The following is a 21,715-nucleotide window of genomic DNA, read 5'->3' as shown; positions in this document are numbered from 1 at the left end:
CTGTGCTCGCTTTGCCACTGGATTTAAGCTAGCCTGGCTTGTTTCTGGTCCAGGGAGGACCTAGCTTTTGCAGTTTGGACTGGACTGTTCCCATAGGGGGGCAGGGTCAAGGCTGATTTGCATATGGCTGGGTCAAAAATGGAACGGGATGGCGAGCCAAAAAACAATGGGTTTAACCCAGATCGGTGACTGGGGGTGAATGTTTGATTTGTCTAGCATTCAGTCCATCATCTGTTCTTTTTGCACATGTAAACTGCAACAGCACCAGTTGGAAAGTTTGCAGATACTTTAAGAACTCAAGATCTCTTGTTTTGCCGGCTAGACCAGTTATGTTCCAAAAACACACCCGGATTATTCTATCACTATAGGTCCTTCGTGTTGTCGACCACTTTCAGTTCATGGAGGTTTGCTTGTTGAGTTCATGATGGCTGATAACCAACCCCAGTCTTCTATACGACTGTTCAAGTTGCAGAGTTTAACACCTTCCTCTCCAGTCATTCTGTTTGTAGTACTTGAGGACGTACTAGGAACTTTCCTCAAGACGGAATAGACTCTCATCGTCTGACCAAGCAACTCCTCATCTACCCTAGGTGCTGGGAGTGGGTGTAGGTAACCAATATCTTTGTGGACAGTTAACGATGTGCCCTATGTCTTGAAAGTATCCACCTCATTTTATACTTTGTGAACCAGGTCAGTAGAGTTTCAGGTAACTTTGGTGGTTTCATTTCAGTACCCTGGGCCAGTATCAAGGAACTCGATCAAACCTATGTCCTTAGTTGTGATTTCAAACTGAGTTGGAATCAACTGAGTAAGTTTCAAAATATTGCCTCAGTTCAAGACATCAAAAAGCCACTTGGATGTGTGAGTACAACTCCCCCCATTAGTCGGTTTTGTTTCCATGTCGGCCTCTGAGAAAGTAGGGTTTTTTTGAATAGGAAGAGAGCACAGATTTGTTTCCGCGAGTTTCCCGATTTTTAATGAATAATTTTGCTCTTGGTTGTGTGTCTTGATATTTAGTTGATTTTGGTAGCTCCTTTAGTCCAATTATGTTCACACTCATTGTTCCTCTTGTTACTGTATTGACATGAGATTTTCTCTTAGCCCTGTCAGGGGTGGTGTCGACGTTAGTTTGGGAGAGTATTTTTCGTTGACCAAGGGAGCTGGCTGTATTACTAAATCTGACTATGCCCGCCACAATTTCCGGGTACTGTGCTTTGAACTCTTTACTGATATTCGTGGTTCACATAGGACAATACCCGAATGCCCAAGCGTAGTTTCTGTGTCAGATTCCGACTTTGGAAGTCAGGGGAGGCCATTTCTTGACATATTAATAATTGTGCATTCAGCTATCCAGTTGGTGTTCAGGTGGGTTTTATTGCATGCTTTTCTTTTCTTACTTCTTTTTGCTTTTGAAATTGCCACTGCAATCGAAAGGTCCCATGTTGGGCTAGCCTTAGTTGTTTCAGGCTTCTCAGAAGTAGATGATTCCAAGCATATTTCTCACTTTTGTTATGTGTGTTGCTGTGATGTATATTGCTGTTGATTCTTACCCTGGCCAACTTCTACAGTGGTTTTGTCAGTCATTAGCTCCCTTGACATAACTGGAGGCCCGGTGGTAATGGGATGAGTATTTATCGAATTACTGTTCAATGTCTTTTGTGGAAAGACTTCCTTTAGATCAGTAATAAGAAAATGTAAGGTCTCTGGAAGAGTCTCAAGTTTATTCAAAACTGGTGAGCAGCTTCAAGTTGGCCTGATGCCGGAAGCCTTTGTCTGTGGCGTCTTATCAGACAGTTCAGATCCGCTATTTTCTTGTCGATGCCCGAAACCTAGTCAGCCAGGGTGTACAAAAGACTAATTTGAATGTCCATTTTGTTGGCTTGATAGTTCATTGCTTCCACCAATCATTGTAGAGTTTTGAGCAAGGATGGCCGAATTCCATCTGTTTGACCCGTCTGAATGCTATATTCTGTAGTGTTAGCTTTGTTGTGTGAAGGGACATTGCCAGCATTATGATTAACGTTTACAGTCACCATGGGGCATATTTACAAGCTGGCGATAAAAAATTATCGCCGCTTTTGCGGCCGTTTTCGGCCGAAAAGCGGCGATAATTTTATCGCCTAATTAGCAAGGCCACGCTAACGCGTGAAACCTTGCTTTAGCGTGGGGATTCCTAACGCCCAGCTTTGCAACTCTAATGAGATGCAAAGTGGGCGTTCCTGACCTAACATGACACTAAGCGACATTTCTCCTATCATCAAGCCCCACGCTATGAAGCATAGCGGCAGGTAAAGTAGCGATAACCCCTGTTATTGCTACTTTCCTTACGCCTGCTTCAGGACTGACTTAGCCATGATATCCTATGGAAGGTGGATATCATGGCTAAGTTTGTGAGGCCCTATCAGCAAGCTAACGCCACACTACGTGAGATTATCGCTGGGTTTCCAGCGATAATCTCATGTTAGGCAGTTAGCGTGAGGATTTTTACCGCTGAGGAGATAAGCGTTGCTAATAGCACGCTATCTCAGCGATAAAAATCCACGTTACCCGGCGATAATTATCCTCACGCTAAGAGCGCTGAGCGATAATTATCGCCGGGTGTTGCTGATATGCCCCCATGTTCTCCCAGTCTTGAGTGCTTAAGTATGGGAGATCTTTTTGCTGGCTCAAGTGTGTAGTTGGCAAGCTCTGATCAGCTGATACACCGTACCATACTGTCTGTGACACCATTGTTTTGCCTCCTCATCTTGTCTTAACTTCGCTTTTGTCCTTATTTAACCCCGTTTTTAGGTCTCGGCTAGCGAAGGCTGCGCTTGCGCAGTCTCGCTCGCGAGATTTAATGACTTTGAGAAGAGGGGCTTGCACCCGCCCCTCTTCTCTCCTGTTCTCCATTGGCTGGCCTCTTAAATGCTGGCCAGCCACTGGAGAAGAGGTCAGTCACTCCGATTATGCCCCGTCCTTTTTGGATCGGGGGGCGTGCTTTTACCAAGAAGTCTCAATCGTGCCGGCCGGCCCCTTTTTCTGATGCTGGGCGTGTTTTTTTTTTTTTTGTTTTCCCTGTTTGGAAGGTCATTTTGTGTTGGTTGCTGTGAGGCGAAGGATTCCTGGAGCTGTGTGGTAAGTGATCTTTATTTGGGGGGGTGGGTTGGTAAAGGCATCCTTTATGTTTGGGAAGTAACTGTTTGACCTTTGTTTCCTTACAGGTCTTCAGCAGTGTGGGTCGTTCCGGTGCAGCGGCTGCAGGGAGCGCTTTCCTCGGTAAGTATGGTGGTGTTTGCGGGACTTAGGGAATGTATATTGTAGCTTTTGTAAGTAATTTTTTCTGTTTCCTTACAGGTCTTCAGCAGTGTGGGTCGTTCCGGTGCAGCGGCTGCAGGGAGCGCATTCCTCGGTAAGTATGGTGGTGTTTGCGGGACTTCGGTAATGTATATTGTATGTGTTGTAAGTAACTGTGTTTTTTTCATGTTTCCTTACAGGTCTTCAGCAGTGTGGGTCGTTCCAGTGCAGCGGCTGCAGGGAGCGCTTTCCTCGGTAAGTATGGTGGTGTTTGCGGGGCTTCGGTAATGTATATTGTATGTGTTGTAATTAACTGTGTTTTTTTCATGTTTCCTTACAGGTCTTCAGCAGTGTGGGTCGTTCCGGTGCAGCGGCTGCAGGGAGCGCTTTCCTCGGTAAGTATGGTGGTGTTTGCGGGGCTTTGGTAATGTATATTGTCGCTTTTGCAAGTAACTGTGTTTTTTTTCTGTTTCCTTACAGGTCTTCAGCAGTGTGGGTCTTTCCGGTGCAGCGGCTGCAGGGAGCGCATTCCTCGGTATGTAGACTTCGGTAATGTATATTGTATGTGTTGTAAGTAACTGTGTTTTTTTCCTGTTTCCTTACAGGTCTTCAGCAGTGTGGGTCGTTCCGGTGCAGTGGCTGCAGGGAGCGCATTCCTCGATGGTGGTGTTTGCGGGACTCAGGTAATGTATATTGTAGCTTTTGTAAGTAACTGTGTTTTTTTTATGTTTCCTTACAGGTCTTCATCAGTGTGGGTCGTTCCGGTGCAGCGGCTGCAGGGAGCGCTTTCCTCGGTAAGTATGGTGGTGTTTGCGGGACTTTGGTAAGGTATATTGTATGTGTTGTAAGTAACTGTGTTTTTTTTTTTTTCTGTTTCCTGACAGGTCTTCAGCAGTGTGGGTCGTTCCGGTGCAGTGGCTGCAGGGAGCGCATTCCTCCGTAAGTATGGTGGTGTTTGCGGGACTTAGGTAATGTATATTGTAGCTTTTGTAAGTAACTGTGTTTTTTTTATGTTTCCTTACAGGTCTTCATCAGTGTGGGTCGTTCCGGTGCAGCGGCTGCAGGGAGCGCTTTCCTTGGTAAGTATGGTGGTGTTTGCGGGACTTTGGTAAGGTATATTGTATGTGTTGTAAGTAACTGTGTTTTTTTTCGGTTTCCTGACAGGTCTTCAGCAGTGTGGGGCGTACCGGTGCAGCGGCTGCAGGGAGCGCTTTAGTCGGTAAGTATGGTGGGGGTTGCGGGAGTTAGGTAAGGCATATTGTATGTTTTTTAAGTAATTAGGTTTTGTTTTCTGTTTATTTACAGGGCTTCAGCGTTGCAGCGGTGTATCTTGGGCGATTAGGTAAGAGTATGCCATTTTTTATTATTTCATTTCTAGATTTTTTTGGGGTACTGTTAGACGTTTTAACTTTAGTTAGTTTTGTTTGTTATGGATTTGGTTGTATAGCAATAGGGTTTTTTGTCGTCGGAAGTGTTGTGTATTTTTACTGGGGTTGGGCCAGGGTTTGTTGTGAATCTGCGTATGTTGACTGTTCATTGTTTTCACGATGCAACGGTAGGCGGAAGAGAGGTAGAAACAAGTAAGTGGATTTGTATTTTACGTTTAAAGTTAGACTTTGAGAGTTAGTGGGAGGTAAATGTGTGGGTCGTTCCGGTGCAGCGGCTGCAGGGAGCGCTTTCCTCGGTAAGTATGGTGGTGTTTGCGGGACTTCGGTAATGTATATTGTATGTGTTGTAAGTAACAGTGTTTTTTTTCTGTTTCCTTACAGGGCTTCAGCAGTGTGGCTCGTGCCGGTGCAGCGGCTGCAGGGAGCGCTTTCCTCGGTAAGTATGGTGGTGTTTGCGGGACTTAGGTAATGTATATTGTATGTGTGGTAAGTAACTGTTTTTTTTCTGTTTCCTTACAGGTCTTCAGCAGTGTGTGTCGTACCGGTGCAGCGGCTGCAGGGAGCGCTTTAGTCGGTAAGTATGGTGGGGGTTGCGGGACTTAGGTAAGGCATATTATAGTTTTTGAAGTAATTAGGTTTTGTTTTCTGTTTATTTACAGGGCTTCAGCGGTCTGGGTCGTGACGTTGCAGCGGTGTATCTTCGGCGATTAGGTAAGAGTACGCCATTTTTAATCATTTCATTTCTAGATTTTTTGGGGGTAATGTTAGACGTTTTAACTTTAGGTAGTTTTGTTTGTTATGGATTTGTTGTATAGCAATAGGGTTTTTTGGCGTCGGAAGGGTTGTGTATTTTTACTGGCGTTGGGCCAGGGTTTGTTGTGAATCTGCGGATGTTGACTGTTCATTGTTTTCACGATGCAACGGTAGGCGGAAGAGAGCTAGAAACAGGTAAGTGCATTTTTCGTACACGTTTAAAGTTAGACTTTGAGAGTTAGTGGGAGGTACATAGAATATGTTATGTTTGATATCAAATTCTTGGTTATGTGTCTGTTTTGGTAGGGTCTTTCCGGTGCAGCGGCGTAACTTCGGCTATTAGGTAAGAGTACGCAATTTTACATCGTTTTATTAAATTAGTTTTTGGGGTACTGTTAGATGTTTTATCTTTATGTCGTTTTATTTGTTATGGATTTAGTAGTATAGCAATAGGGGTTTTTGGCGTCGCAAGTGTGGGGTAGTTTTCGTGGGGTTGGGCCAGGGTTTGTTGTGAATCTGCGGGTGTTGACTGTTCATGGTTTTCCCGATGCTACGGTAGGCGGAAGACAGCTAGAAACAGGTAAGTGCATTTTTCTTATACGTTTAAAGTTAGACTTGGCGAGTTGTTGGTAGGTAAATATACTATGTCTATGCGTAATGTCTAATTCTTTGTTATGTGTCCAGTTTTGAAAGGTCGGTCCGGTGCAGCGGCGTAACTTCGGCTATTAGGTAAGAGTACACCATTTTACATCATTTTATTCAATTATTTTTTGATGTACTGTTAGACGTTTTATTTTTAGGTTGCTTTGTTTGTTATGGGGTTTGTAGTATAACAAAAGGCTTTTGGGTGCTCGAAAGTGTGTGTTTTTAGTGGGGTTGGGGCAGGCTTTGTTGCGAATCTGCAGATGTTGACTGTTCATTGTTTTCAAAGCGAGATGGCCGGTGGAAGAAAGCGACAAACAGGTAAGTGTATATATTTTATACGTTTAAAGTTGCAGTTGGAGAGTAATTAGGAGGGAAATAAAATATGTTTGTGATTGTTTTTTAAGTGTTTGTTATGTCTCTGTTTTAGGAGGTTCGTACCGGTGCAGCAGCTGCAGGGAGCGCTTTAGTCGGTAAGTATGGTGGGGTTGCGGGACTTAGGTAAGGCATTGTATGTTTTTGAAGTAATTAGATTTTGTTTTCTGTTTATTTACAGGGCTTCAGCGGTCTGGGTCATGGCGTTGCAGCGGTGTATATTAGGCGATTAGGTAAGAGTACGCCATTTTTTATCATTGCATTTCTCGATTTTTTGGGGGTACTGTTAGACGTTTTAACTTTAGGTAGTTTTGTTTGTTATGGATTTGTTGTATAGCAATAGGGTTTTTTGGCGTCGGAAGTGTTGTGTATTTTTACTGGGGTTGGCCCAGGGTTTGTTGTGAATCTGCGGATGTTGAATGTTCATTGTTTTCACGATGCAACGGTCGGCGGAAGAGAGGTAGAAACAGGTAAGTGCATTTGTATTTTACGTTTAAAGTTAGACTTTGAGAGTTAGTGGGAGGTACATAGAATATGTTATGTTTGATATCTAATTCTTGGTTATGTGTCTGTTTTGGTAGGGTCTTTCCGGTGCAGCGGCGTAACTTCGGCTATTAGGTAAGAGTACGCAATTGTACATCGTTTTATTAAATTAGTTTTTGGGGTACTGTTAGATGATTTATCTTTATGTCGTTTTCTTTGTTATGGATTTAGTAGTATAGCAATAGGGGTTTTTGGCGTCGCAAGTGTGGGGTTGTTTTCGTGGGGTTGGGCCAGGGTTTGTTGTGAATCTGCGGATGTTGAATGTTCATTGTTTTCATGATGCAACGGTAGGCGCAAGAGAGCTACAAACAGGTAAGTGAATTTTTAATATACGTTTAGAGATAGACTTTGAGAGTTAGTGGGAGGTAAATAGAATATGTTATGATTTATATCTCATTCTTTGTTATGTGTCTGTTTTTGTAGGGTCGTTCCGGTGCAGCGGCGTAACTTCAGCGAATAGGTAAAAGTATGCCATTTTACATCATTTCATTAAGTTATTGGTGTAGTGTTAGACGTTTTATCTTTATGTCGTTTCCTTTGTTATGGATTTAGTAGTATAGCAATAGGGGTTTTTGGCGTCGCAAGTGTGGGGTAGTTTTCGTGGGGTTGGGCCAGGGTTTGTTGTGAATCTGCGGGTGTTGACTGTTCATGGTTTTCCCGATGCTACGGTAGGCGGAAGACAGCTAGAAACAGGTAAGTGCATTTTTCTTATACGTTTAAAGTTAGACTTGGCGAGTTGTTGGTAGGTAAATATAATATGTCTATGCGTAATATCTCATTCTTTGTTATGTGTCCAGTTTTGAAAGGTCGGTCCGGTGCAGCGGCGTAACTTCGGCTATTAGGTAAGAGTACACCATTTTACATCATTTTATTCAATTATTTTTTGATGTACTGTTAGACGTTTTATTTTTAGGTTGCTTTGTTTGTTATGGGGTTTGTAGTATAACAAAAGGCTTTTGGGTGCTTGAAAGTGTGTGTTTTTAGTGGGGTTGGGCCAGGCTTTGTTGCGAATCTGCAGATGTTGACTGTTCATTGTTTTCACAGCGCGACGGGCGGTGGAAGAAAGCGACAAACAGGTAACTGTATATATTTTATACGTTTAAAGTTGCAGTTGGAGAGTAATTAGGAGGGAAATAAAATATGTTTGTGATTGTTTTTTAAGTGTTTGTTATGTCTCTGTTTTAGGAGGTTCGTACCGGTGCAGCGGCTGCAGGGAGCGCTTTAGTCGGTAAGTATGGTGGGGGTTGCGGGAGTTAGGTAAGGCATATTGTATGTTTTTGAAGTAATTAGGTTTTGTTTTCTGTTTATTTACAGGGCTTCAGCGGTCTGGTTCGTGGCGTTGCAGCGGTGTATCTTCGGCGATTAGGTAAGAGTACGACATTTTTTATCAGTTCATTTCTAGATTTTTTGGGGGTACTGTTAGACGTTTTATCTTTAGGTAGTTTTGTTTGTTATGGATTAGGTTGTATAGCAATAGGGTTTTTTGGCGTAGGAAGTGTTGTGTATTTTTACTGGGGTTGGCCCAGGGTTTGTTGTGAATCTGCGGATGTTGAATGTTCATTGTTTTCACGATGCAACGGTAGGCGCAAGAGAGCTACAAACAGGTAAGTGAATTTTTAATATACGTTTAGAGATAGACTTTGAGAGTTAGTGGGAGGTAAATAGAATATGTTATAATTTATATCTCATTCTTTGTTATGTGTCTGTTTTTGTAGGGTCGTTCCGGTGCAGCGGCATAACTTCAGCGAATAGGTAAAAGTATGCCATTTTACATCATTTCATTAAGTTATTGGTGTAGTGTTAGACGTTTTATCTTTATGTCGTTTTCTTTGTTATGGATTTAGTAGGATGGCAATAGGGGTTTTTGGCGTCGGAAGTGTCGAGTACTTTTTGGTGGGGTTGGACCGCGGTTTGTTGTGAATCTGCGGATGTTGACTGTTCATTGTTTTCCCGATGCTACGGTAGGCGGAAGACAGCTAGAAACAGGTAATTGCATTTTTCATCTACGTTTAAAGGTAGACTTGGCGAGTTGTTGGTAGGTAAATATAATATGTCTATGCGTAATATCTCATTCTTTGTTATGTGTCCAGTTTTGAAAGGTCGGTCCGGTGCAGCGGCGTAACTTCGGCTATTAGGTAAGAGTACACCATTTTACATCATTTTATTCAATTATTTTTTGATGTACTGTTAGACGTTTTATTTTTAGGTTGCTTTGTTTGTTATGGGGTTTGTAGTATAACAAAAGGCTTTTGGGTGCTCGAAAGTGTGTGTTTTTAGTGGGGTTGGGGCAGGCTTTGTTGCGAATCTGCAGATGTTGACTGTTCATTGTTTTCACAGCGCGACGGCCGGTGGAAGAAAGCGACAAACAGGTAACTGTATATATTTTATACGTTTAAAGTTGCAGTTGGAGAGTAATTAGGAGGGAAATAAAATATGTTTGTGATTGTTTTTTAAGTGTTTGTTATGTCTCTGTTTTAGGAGGTTCGTACCGGTGCAGCGGCTGCAGGGAGCGCTTTAGTCGGTAAGTATGGTGGGGGTTGCGGGAGTTAGGTAAGGCATATTGTATGTTTTTGAAGTAATTAGGTTTTGTTTTCTGTTTATTTACAGGGCTTCAGCGGTCTGGGTCGTGGCGTTGCAGCGGTGTATCTTCGGCGATTAGGTAAGAGTACGCCATTTTTTATCATTGCATTTCTAGATTTTTTGGGGGTACTGTTAGACGTTTTAACTTTAGGTAGTTTTGTTTGTTATGGATTTGTTGTATAGCAATAGGGTTTTTTGGTGTAGGAAGTGTTGTGTATTTTTACTGGGGTTGGCCCAGGGTTTGTTGTGAATCTGCGGATGTTGAATGTTCATTGTTTTCACGATGCAACGGTAGGCGCAAGAGAGCTACAAACAGGTAAGTGAATTTTTAATATACGTTTAGAGATAGACTTTGAGAGTTAGTGGGAGGTAAATAGAATATGTTATGATTTATATCTCATTCTTTGTTATGTGTCTGTTTTTGTAGGGTCGTTCCGGTGCAGCGGCGTAACTTCAGCGAATAGGTAAAAGTATGCCATTTTACATCATTTCATTAAGTTTTTGGTGTAGTGTTAGACGTTTTATCTTTATGTTGTTTTCTTTGTTATGGATTTAGTAGGATAGCAATAGGGATTTTTGGCGTCGGAAGTGTGGGGTACTTTTTGGTGGGGTTGGACCGCGGTTTGTTGTGAATCTGCGGATGTTGACTGTTCATTGTTTTCCCGATGCTACGGTAGGCGGAAGACAGCTAGAAACAGGTAAGTGCATTTTTCATCTACGTTTAAAGTTGGACTTTCAGAGTTGTTGGTAGGTAAATATAATATGTCTATGCGTAATATCTAATTCTTTGTTATGTGTCCATTTTTGTACGGTCGGTCCGGTGCAGCGGAGTCACTTCGGCTATTAGGTAAGAGTACGCAAATTTACATCATTTCATTTAATTACTTTTGGGTGTAGTGTTAGACGATTTTTTTTTTAAGTAGTTTTGTTTGTTATGGATTGTTGTAGTATAGCAATAGGGTTTTTGGGTGTCGAAAGGGTTGTGTATTTTTAGGGGCGTTGGGCCCGGGTTTGTTGCGAATCTGCAGATGTTGACTGTTCATTGTTTTCACGGCGCTTCGGCAGGTGGAACAAAGCTACAAACAGGTAAGTGTATATATTTTATACATTTAAAGTAGAACTTGGCGAGTAATTAGGAGGTAAAAATAATATGCTGATGATTGTTTTCTACTTGGCTGTTATGTCTCTTTTCGTCACACGGTTTCTTGTGAATCTGCGATTGTTGACTGTAATTTGAGTTTTAGATGCTGCATTGGGCGGAAGAGAGCTACAAAAAGGTAAGTGAATGGTTTGTATACGTTTACTGTTTTTTAGTCTCGTCTCAAGGTAAGTTACAGGTCTTATTAGCAAGGATTAATTTTTAGTCTGTTTATTTTATAGTAATACTGGTGTTTTGTGACGACAGTACTGTCACGTGTATTGTGTGTTATTCAATATGTGATTACGTCAGGGTGGGGTACGTTTTGGGGATGAATCTGCTGTTTGGGAGTGTCTCATCCTTTTCCCTATCGGACGGTAGGCGTGACGCAGCTATAGACAGGTAAGTGCGAATCTTTTATACCTGTTATGTTTTATTTCAAAGTATTTTTAATGTGATTATGTTTGAGCTATTGATGATGTATTTGTAATACAAGGTCATCTTATTTATTGCTGGGTGTTAGATTGTTTAGTTGATTGTGAGACAGGTTTTGTGATGAAAGTACTGTCACGTGTATTGTGTTTGATTCAATATGTGAGTACGTCAGGGTGGGGCACTTTTTGGTGATGAATCTGCTGTTTTGGGAGTGTGTCATCCTTTTCCCAATCGGACGGTAGGCGTGACGCAGCTACAGACAGGTAAGTGCGAATCTTTTATACTTGTTATGTTCTATTTGAAATCATTTGTAATGTGATTAGAATGTTTGTATGATTGATGATGTATTTTGCATCAAAAGGTTTTTCGTATTTATTGCTGGGTGTTAGACTTTTTATTTAATTGTAATACAAGTTTAGTGACGAAAGTACTGTCACGTGTATTGTGCGTTATTCAATATGTGATTACGTCAGGGTGGGGCACGTTTTTTGGATGAATCTGCTGTATTGGGAGTGTGTCATCCTTTTCTAGATCGGACGGTAGGCGTGACGCAGCTACAGACAGGTAAGTGCGAAACTTTTATACCTGTTATGTTTTATTTGAAAGTATTTTTAATGTGATTATAATGTTTGAGTTATTGGTGATGTATTTGTAAGACAAGGTTATCTTATTTATTGCTGGGTGTTAGACTGCAAAGTTGATTGTGATACAGGTTTTGTGACGAAAGTACTGTCACGTGTATTGTGTTTGATTCAATATGTGAGTACGTCAGGGTGGGGCACGTTTTTGTGATGAATCTGCTGTTTTGGGAGTGTGTCATCCTTTTCCCAATCGGACGGTAGGCGTGACGCAGCTACAGACAGGTAAGTGCGAATCTTTTATACCTGTTATGTTCTATTTTGAATTATTTTTAATGTGCTTATAGTGTTTGTGTGATTGATTATGTATTTTGGTTCCAAGGTTTTTCGTATTTATTGCTGGATGTTACACTGTTTATTTAATTGTCATACAGGTTTAGTGACGAAAGTACTGTCACGTGTATTGTGTTTGATTCAATATGTGAGTACGTCAGGGTGGGGCACGTTTTTGGGATGAATCTGCTGTATTGGGAGTGTGTCATCCTTTTCCAGATCGGTCGGTAGGCGTGACGCAGCTACAGACATGTAAGTGCAAATCTTTTATACCTGTTATGTTTTATTTGAAAGTATTTTAAATGTGATTATAATGTTTGAGTTATTGATGATGTATTTGTAATACAAGGTTATCTTATTTATTGCTGGGTGTTAGACTGTTTAGTTGCTTGTGATACAGGTTTAGTGACGAAAGTACTGTCACGTGTATTGTGTTTGATTCAATATGTGAGTACGTCAGGGTGGGGCACGTTTTTGGGATGAATCTGCTGTATTGGGAGTGTGTCATCCTTTTCCAGATCAGACGGTAGGAGTGACGCAGCTACAGACAGGTAAGTGCGAATCTTTTATGCCTGTTATGTTCTCTTGGAAATTACTTTTACTGTGATTAGAATGTTTGTGAGTTATTGCTGATGTATTTTTATTCTAAGTTTATTCTTATTTATTGCTGAATGTTAGAACGTTTATTTGATTGTAAGACAGGCTTTGTGACGAAAGTACTGTCACGTGTATTGTGTTTGATTCAATATGTGATTACGTCAGGGTGGGGCACGTTTTTTTGATGAATCTGCTGTTTTGGGAGTGTGTCATCCTTTTCCCGATCGGACGGTAGGAGTGACGCAGCTACAGACAGGTAAGTGCGAATCTTTTATACCTGTTATGTTCTCTTGGGAATTACTTTTACTGTGATTAGAATGTTTGTGAGTTAGTGCTCATGTATTTTTATTCTAAGTTTATTCTTATTTATTGCTGGATGTTAGAACGTTTATTTGATTGTGATACAGGTTTTGTGACGAATGTACTGTCACGTGTATTGTGTGTTATTCAATATGTGATTACGTCAGGGTGGGGCACTTTTTGGTGATGAATCTGCTGTTTTGGGAGTGTGTCATCCTTTTCCAGATCGGACGGTAGGCGTGACGCAGCTACAGACAGGTAAGTGCGAAACTTTTATACCTGTTATGTTTGATTTGAAAGTATTTTTAATGTGATTATAATGTTTGCGTTATTGGTGATGTATTTGTAATACAAGGTTATCTTATTTATTGCTGGGTGTTAGACTGCAAAGTTGATTGTGAGACAGGTTTTGTGACGAAAGTACTGTCACGTGTATTGTGTTTGATTCAATATGTGATTACGTCAGGGTGGGGCACGTTTTTTTGATGAATCTGCTGTATTGGGAGTGTGTCATCCTTTTTCCAATCGGACGGTAGGCGTGACGCAGCTACAGACAGGTAAGTGCGAATCTTTTATACCTGTTATGTTCTATTTTGAATTATTTATAATGTGATTATACTGTTTGTGTGATTTATGTATTTTGGTTCAAAGGTTTTTCGTATTTATTGCTGGATATTACACTACTTATTTAATTGTCATACAGGTTTAGTGACGAAAGTACTGTCACGTGTATTGTGTTTGATTCAATATGTGAGTACGTCAGGGTGGGGCATGTTTTTGGGATGAATCTGCTGTATTGGGAGTGTGTCATCCTTTTCCAGATCGGTCGGTAGGCGTGACGCAGCTACAGACAGGTAAGTGCGAATCTTTTATACCTGTTATGTTTTATTTGAAAGTATTTTTAATGTGATTATAATGTTTGAGTTATTGATGATGTATTTGTAATACAAGATTATCTTATTTATTGCTCGGTGTTAGACTGTTTAGTTGCTTGTGATACAGGTTTTGTAACGAAAGTACTGTCACGTGTATTGTGTGTTATTCAATATGTGATTACGTCAGGGTGGGGCACGTTTTTTTGATGAATCTGCTGTATTGGGAGTGTGTCATCCTTTTCCCGATCGGACGGTCGGCGTGACGCAGCTACAGACAGGTAAGTGCGAATCTTTTATGCCTGTTATGTTCTCTTGGAAATTACTTTTACTGTGATTAGAATGTTTGTGAGTTAGTGCTGATATATTTTTATTCTAAGTTTATTCTTATTTATTGCTGGATGTTAGAACGTTTATTTGATTGTAAGACAGGCTTTGTGACGAAAGTACTGTCACGTGTATTGTGTTTGATTCAATATGTGATTACGTCAGGGTGGGGCACGTTTTTTTGATGAATCTGCTGTATTGGGAGTGTGTCATCCTTTTCCCGATCGGACGGTAGGAGTGACGCAGCTACAGACAGGTAAGTGCGAATCTTTTATACCTGTTATGTTCTCTTGGGAATTACTTTTACTGTGATTAGAATGTTTGTGAGTTAGTGCTGATGTATTTTTATTCTAAGTTTATTCTTATTTATTGCTGGATGTTAGAACGTTTATTTGATTGTGATACAGGTTTTGTGACGAAAGTACTGTCACGTGTATTGTGTGTTATTCAATATGTGATTACGTCAGGGTGGGGCACGTTTTTTTGATGAATCTGCTGTATTGGGAGTGTGTCATCCTTTTCCAGATCGAACGGTAGGAGTGACGCAGCTACAGACAGGTAAGTGCGAATCTTTTATCCCTTTTTAGGTTCATTCTAAAATTACTTTGACGGTAATTATAATGTTGGAGAGTTATCGATGCTGTAATTTTTTGAGATGTTTTCACTTTTTTATGGTTGTATGTTAGACGGTTTATTTCTTTGGAATACAGAATTTGTAACGGAAGTACAGTCACGTGTATTGTGTGCAATTCAATATTTGCGTACGTGAGGGTGGGGCACGTTTTTGGGTTGAATCTGCTGTGGTGGGAGTAGCACCCTTTTCTAGATCTCACGGTAGGCGGACGCAGCTACAGACAGGTAAGTTGAATTATTTGAAACGTAATATGTTCAATGTAAAATTGCGTTTCCTCTGATTGTAATGCTTGGGAGTTATCGTAAGGGCACGTTTTTTAACAGAATCTGCTATTGGGGGAGAGTGACAGTCTTTTGCAGATCGCATGGTAGGTGCTACGCAGTTATAAACAGGTCACTTGAAGTTTGTTCACCTATTCTAGGCATTACCTCATGTTGTTATTGGAATAAATTACTTTCGGTTTATTTTGCAGGTATGCCCCTCTCTGGCCCGTTCCCGGGAACCAACGTGCTTGCACTGCTTTCCATGGGTATGTATAATGCGTTTGCCGGCTCTGTAGTAAAGCATCTTGTCTGTCCCTTATCTAACGCTTGTATTTTTACTGTTTTTTTCACAGGGATTCCCCGGTCCGATCCGTCCTTGGGAAGCGTCATGCAAAGATTACTTCAGCCGGTATGTATGCTGGTGTTTGCGGCTCTTTAATAAGACATCTTGTCTGATTCGTATTTCACTTAGACATTTTTTGGGATGAATCTGCTGTATTGGGAGTGTGTCATCCTTTTCCAGATCGGTCGGTAGGCGTGACGCAGCTACAGACAGGTAAGTGCGAATCTTTTATACCTGTTATGTTTTATTTGAAAGTATTTTTAATGTGATTATAATGTTTGAGTTATTGATGATGTATTTGTAATACAAGGTTATCTTATTTATTGCTCGGTGTTAGACTGTTTAGTTGCTTGTGATACAGGTTTTGTAACGAAAGTACTGTCACGTGTATTGTGTGTTATTCAATATGTGATTACGTCAGGGTGGGGCACGTTTTTTTGATGAATCTGCTGTATTGGGAGTGTGTCATCCTTTTCCCGATCGGACGGTCGGCGTGACGCAGCTACAGACAGGTAAGTGCAAATCTTTTATGCCTGTTATGTTCTCTTGGAAATTACTTTTATTGTGATTAGAATGTTTGTGAGTTAGTGCTGATATATTTTTATTCTAAGTTTATTCTTATTTATTGCTGGATGTTAGAACGTTTATTTGATTGTAAGACAGGCTTTGTGACGAAAGTACTGTCACGTGTATTGTGTTTGATTCAATATGTGATTACATCAGGGTGGGGCACGTTTGTTTGATGAATCTGCTGTATTGGGAGTGTGTCATCCTTTTCCCGATCGGACGGTAGGAGTGACGCAGCTACAGACAGGTAAGTGCGAATCTTTTATACCTGTTATGTTCTCTTGGGAATTACTTTTACTGTGATTAGAATGTTTGTGAGTTAGTGCTGATGTATTTTTATTCTAAGTTTATTCTTATTTATTGCTGGATGTTAGAACGTTTATTTGATTGTGATACAGGTTTTGTGACGAAAGTACTGTCACGTGTATTGTGTGTTAGACGGTTTATTTCTTTGGAATACAGAATTTGTAACGGAAGTACAGTCACGTGTATTGTGTGCAATTCAATATTTGCGTACGTGAGGGTGGGGCACGTTTTTGGGTTGAATCTGCTGTGGTGGGAGTGGCACCCTTTTCTAGATCTCACGGTAGGCGGACGCAGCTACAGACAGGTAAGTTGAATTATTTGAAACGTAATATGTTCAATGTAAAATTGCGTTTCCTCTGATTGTAATGCTTGGGAGTTATCGTAAGGGCACGTTTTTTAACAGAATCTGCTATTGGGGGAGAGTGACAGTCTTTTGCAGATCGCATGGTAGGTGCTACGCAGTTATAAACAGGTCACTTGAAGTTTGTTCACCTATTCTAGGCATTACCTCATGTTGTTATTGGAATAAATTACTTTCGGTTTATTTTGCAGGTATGCCCCTCTCTGGCCCGTTCCCGGGAACCAACGTGCTTGCACTGCTTTCCATGGGTATGTATAATGCGTTTGCCGGCTCTGTAGTAAAGCATCTTGTCTGTCCCTTATCTAACGCTTGTATTTTTACTGTTTTTTTCACAGGGATTCCCCGGTCCGATCCGTCCTTGGGAAGCGTCATGCAAAGATTACTTCAGCCGGTATGTATGCTGGTGTTTGCGGCTCTTTAATAAGACATCTTGTCTGATTCGTATTTCACTTAGACATTTTTTGGGGGGGTTTTACAGGGACTTCCGCGGGCCTGACGATCCCGGGCAGCATCGTGCTTTAGGAGCTTTACTCTGTAGGTATTAATCTTTTTGCGGGTCTAAGGTAAGGCATCTAAAGGTAAGTCTGTTTACTTATTTTCGTAATTTGCCTGTATTTAGAATGTTTTGTATTCGTAAAGGAGGTTTTAGCTTTACAGCGCATTTGCGGTGAATTCCCTTTGATAAAAACTTTGAACGCGGTCAGACAGGTTGGAGCCGCGTTTCCTTTTGCTGCATCGCTATCTGTCTCATGCATGCTTTCACATTAAATTCGCCAGGAATTCACACCTCCTCGCTAACGATAGCACACACTCTCAGGCAGACATTCCTTTCATCCTTCCAAGGAAGACCACCACCCAAACATTAGCATACGGCTAGACAACAAGATTTTACACGCGTGCTGTTCGTAAACAAGTGTTACTTCTCTATTGTTATTCATTTAAAGTAACTCCCCTTTCCTCCAGTTTGACTGTACTTAAACTCGAAGAGCAGCCATTCGAAAACATTGCTTGGTTCCAGGTCATCCAGTACGAGCTAAACTATCTCTATTGCGAAAAGGTAAGCAACTTTATTTGTATTGCCGTTTTGTAAATAAACGCATTGAACGTTTTCTATCGTGTTTTGCTAATGTAAAGTGCAGGTGTTTTACGATGTTAACCTTAGCAAACATGTTAGGCGCTTTTATTGTTAGCAAAGTCCGCTCAGTATCTTGATGCCTTTTAATTTTCAAAACCGCGCTTTTATTTACAATCTGCAACGGGGAAATTGACTAACATATATTGGGCAGGATTTAGAAGGGGCACGCACCCCATATAACCTTAATGTTTATGCTTTTGCCGGGATTACTATATACATTACGGGACCGCTTCGCCATCGTTTGGTATCTTGCTGCCTTTAATTGTCAATGCCGCGATTACTTACATTTAAAAAGAAAATCACTTGCTAATAAATATTTGTCGAAATTTATGAGGGCCACGCACACACACCACATTACCTTGCATGCTTTTTGTGTTCGCCGCTATTAATAAATACATTACGGTACCGATTTGCTATCGTTTCCCGTGTATTGCATACTTAGTGAAGCGCTCTCTGCATAATAGACTTTCCCATGGTTTACATTTCAGACTTGCTATTGTTGTCAGGGATCGTACATTTATTAGTTAAAATACAACTTAGAATGCCTTTTGCTTTCGAATCGATGGTTACATTTTTGAGATCATTTAAATTAAATACACTTCATTTCTCTTTTCCTCGACCTGAACTGGAACAGCAGCCATTCTAGACATTTCGTGGGTCATCCGGTACGAAGTATACTATCTCTATTGCAAAAAGGTAAGCAACTTCAATTGTATTGCCCTTTTTAAAATAAACTCAACGAACGTTTTCTATCGTGGTTTGCTAATGACAAGTACAGTTGATTTCCAATGTTAACCTTTGCAAACATGTTATGCGCTTTATTTGTTAGCAAAGTCCGCTGAGTATCTTAATGGCTTTCAATTTTCAAAGCCGCACTTTTATTTAAAAGCTGCAACGAAAACATTTGCTAGCATATGTTAGGCAGAATTTAGAAGGGACACGCACACACACCACATTACATTAATGTTTTACCTTTCGCCGCGATTAATATATACATTACGGTACCGGCTCGCCATCGTTTGGTATCTTGCTGCCTTTAATTTTCGAAGCCGCGATTACACTCTTTTAAAAAGAAATCACTTGCTAGGAAAGATTTAACAGGATTTATAAGGAGCACGCACGCACACCCCATTATCTTGCAGTTTTTGGGTGTTTGCCACTATTACTATACACATTACGGTACGCGTGTATTGCATACTTAGTGAGGCGCACACTGCATTACAAACTTTTCCCTGGTTTGCATTGCAGACTTGCTCTGTTGTCCGGAATCGTACAATTATTACTTAAAATACAACTTACAATGCATTTGGCTTTCGAATAGATGGTTACATTTCAGAAGACATTTGAATTAACTCCCTTTTATTTCTCTTTTCCTTGACCTAAACTGGGAGAGCAGACATTCTAGACATTTCGTGGGTCATCCGGTACGAGCAAAACTATCTCTATTGCTAAAAGGTAAGCAACTTCTATTGTATTTCCGTTTATACAATGAACTCACTGAACGTTTTCTGTCGTGTTTTGCTAATGACAAGTGCAGTGGTTTTGCGATCTCAACCTTTGGAAACATGTTAGGCGCTTTGTAGTTACCACAGTGCGCATCGTATCTTAATGCATTTAAAATTTCGAGCCGCGCTTTTTTGTCAAGTTTGCAATAAAATACTTGGCGAGCGTAGATTGGGCAGAATTTAGAAGGGACACACATAGACAGCACATAACCTGGATGTTTTTGGCTTTCGCCGGTATTTCTGTATACATTACGGTACCGCTTCGCCATCGTTGGGTATCTTGCTGCCTTTGATTTGCAAGCGTTACGTTTAGATGCCATCATTTTTTTTTTAGCTTAGAACCGAACAGCTTGCAAAACATATTAGTCCTACTTTAACGAATGCACACGCAGTACATTGACTTGCTCTTTTTGCTTGCACCACTAATGCTAGCCTCATTACGGTAACGTTTTGCTTTAGTTTGCCGTTTATTTCATCCTCACTGAAACACTCTATGCATAAAATACTTTAACATCGAGTGCATTGCAAATTTGCGACTGTTGCCAGTCATCTACAATTATATGCTAGTATACAAATTTAGCACCCGTGGAATATTAATGCGCTTGATACTGTTCGTTACATGTCTTACGACTGTTTTACTTTTGTTGGCAAAATGTGTTTCGTGATGCGAAACATTTATGTGAAATGTTTTGGTGTGCATGCCTCCTTTTGTATCTGACTTTTGGCCTATGATTGCAGTTATGGTGTGCGCATTCTATAGATTTGGCTTTATTTCTATTCGTTTTGCTTGACATTTGAATACATTTACCATCTTCCGGTTGGGATTCTTTGCATATGCTTTCAAGGTGCATTGTTTACGTATAGGTACCGTCTAAAACGCGTCTTTACCTTACTTAAATCTCTAAGGCTTCTATGCTAATTTAACCAACTGAAACTGCATATGCTTTCAAGGTGCATTGTTTACGTATAGGTACCGTCTAAAACGCGTCTTTACCTTACTTAAATCTCTAAGGCTTCTATGCTAATTTAACCAACTGAAACAAGTGTGTGATGAGGGGGGCAAAAGGGGGGGGGGGGGTTAACCTTATACTAGCAGTGACATTTTGTCATGTGATGTTTGTTAGACTTTTGGAGGGGGTGGGAGGGGTTTCACAACGTACGCTAGCGGGACGAGGTATCCTTTTCTAAATTATTTCATTGCTCCTCGAGGGTTACTTAATTTTAGTGTTTGCTGTACAAACATTGGCCTTCATGTATGTATTACCCGCAGTAATGCAGATATTACTGCGCAATTGTTTTTGGGGAATCACGCGTTGAAAAAAAATGCATTTTTTCATTCAGAACATATGGTTCATAGCTTAAAAATGTCATGCACTGCTTGGCAATTAAGTCCTGCATTGGCAGTTTTTGGTATACTGCATATATATGCTCCTACTGCGCAACACTTTTTATTACCGGCTTAACTATAGTCTTTCACACACACTCCTCATCCAGTTTACACCATGCATTCTCTGTAACACATTCTATAATATGCACTCTTATGCCCACTTTCTCCTTAATGCCCCTTTCCATTCACTCTCTACATACACACTGCTTGTGTGACTTCGCACGTGTACCTTGGCGCGTGTAACTTAGCACGTGTTGAGATTATGTTGCATGCCCTCTGTTGCACGTGCTCTGTCACACGTTCTCTCATGCACTGATTTTACATACTCTTTACCATACTACCTGTTGCACACATTTTTATGTACATCTCCTCAACATGAACCACAGCTAATTCTTACATCTCTACTGCCTTTATCTTCAATACTAACCTTTAATATTTGTATACTACATAAATTACTCCTCTCGCTACTCCTTTATGTATATTACACACTGTATCTTCTTTAATCTTCTCTTTGTTTCCCATGCTTTTTCATAATTTACAACTATAAGTTGACAATAGCTAATGATGAGGGTTATCTTATTTATTGCTGAGTGTTACTGTTTAGTTGATTGTGAGACAGGTTTTGTGATGAAAGTACTGTCACGTGTATTGTGTTTGATTCAATATGTGAGTACGTCAGGGTGGGGCACGTTTTTTTGATGAATCTGCTGTATTGGGAGTGTGTCATCCTTTTCTAGATCGGACGGTAGGCGGGACGCAGCTACAGACAGGTAAGTGCGATTCTTTTATACCTGTTATGTTTTATTTGAAAGTATTTTTAATGTGATTATAATGTTTGAGTTATTGATGATGTATTTGTAATACAAGGTTGTCTTATTTATTGCTGGGTGTTAGACTGTTTAGTTGCTTGTGATACAGGTTTTGTGATGAAAGTACTGTCACGTGTATTGTGTTTGATTCAATATGTGAGTACGTCAGGGTGGGGCAAGTTTTTGGGATGAATCTGCTGTATTGGGAGTGTGTCATCCTTTTCCCAATCGGACGGTAGGCGTGACGCAGCTACAGACAGGTAAGTGC

At 40.7% G+C, this 21,715-nt stretch overlaps 1 protein-coding gene and 1 long non-coding RNA gene across 3 annotated transcripts in view; one reads left to right on the top strand and one right to left on the bottom strand.

Annotated features, from left to right (window-relative positions):
- APOBEC4 (apolipoprotein B mRNA editing enzyme catalytic polypeptide like 4) overlaps window positions 1-21,715 on the bottom strand; it is a 128,896-nt gene that overhangs the window by 11,156 nt on the left and 96,025 nt on the right. The window lies entirely within an intron of this gene.
- Window positions 18,227-21,551, top strand: LOC146785526 (uncharacterized). Its single transcript, XR_014970473.1, has 3 exons — window positions 18,227-18,442; window positions 19,143-19,201; window positions 21,376-21,551. It is a non-coding gene; the product is annotated as an uncharacterized LOC146785526 (long non-coding RNA).

Source organism: Triturus cristatus, chromosome 11 (genome assembly GCF_964204655.1).
Source record: "Triturus cristatus chromosome 11, aTriCri1.1, whole genome shotgun sequence".
Classification (NCBI taxonomy): Eukaryota; Metazoa; Chordata; class Amphibia; order Caudata; family Salamandridae; genus Triturus; species Triturus cristatus.
The sequence above is the reverse complement of the archived record's forward strand: the minus strand, read 5'-3'. Positions and strand labels throughout refer to the sequence as shown.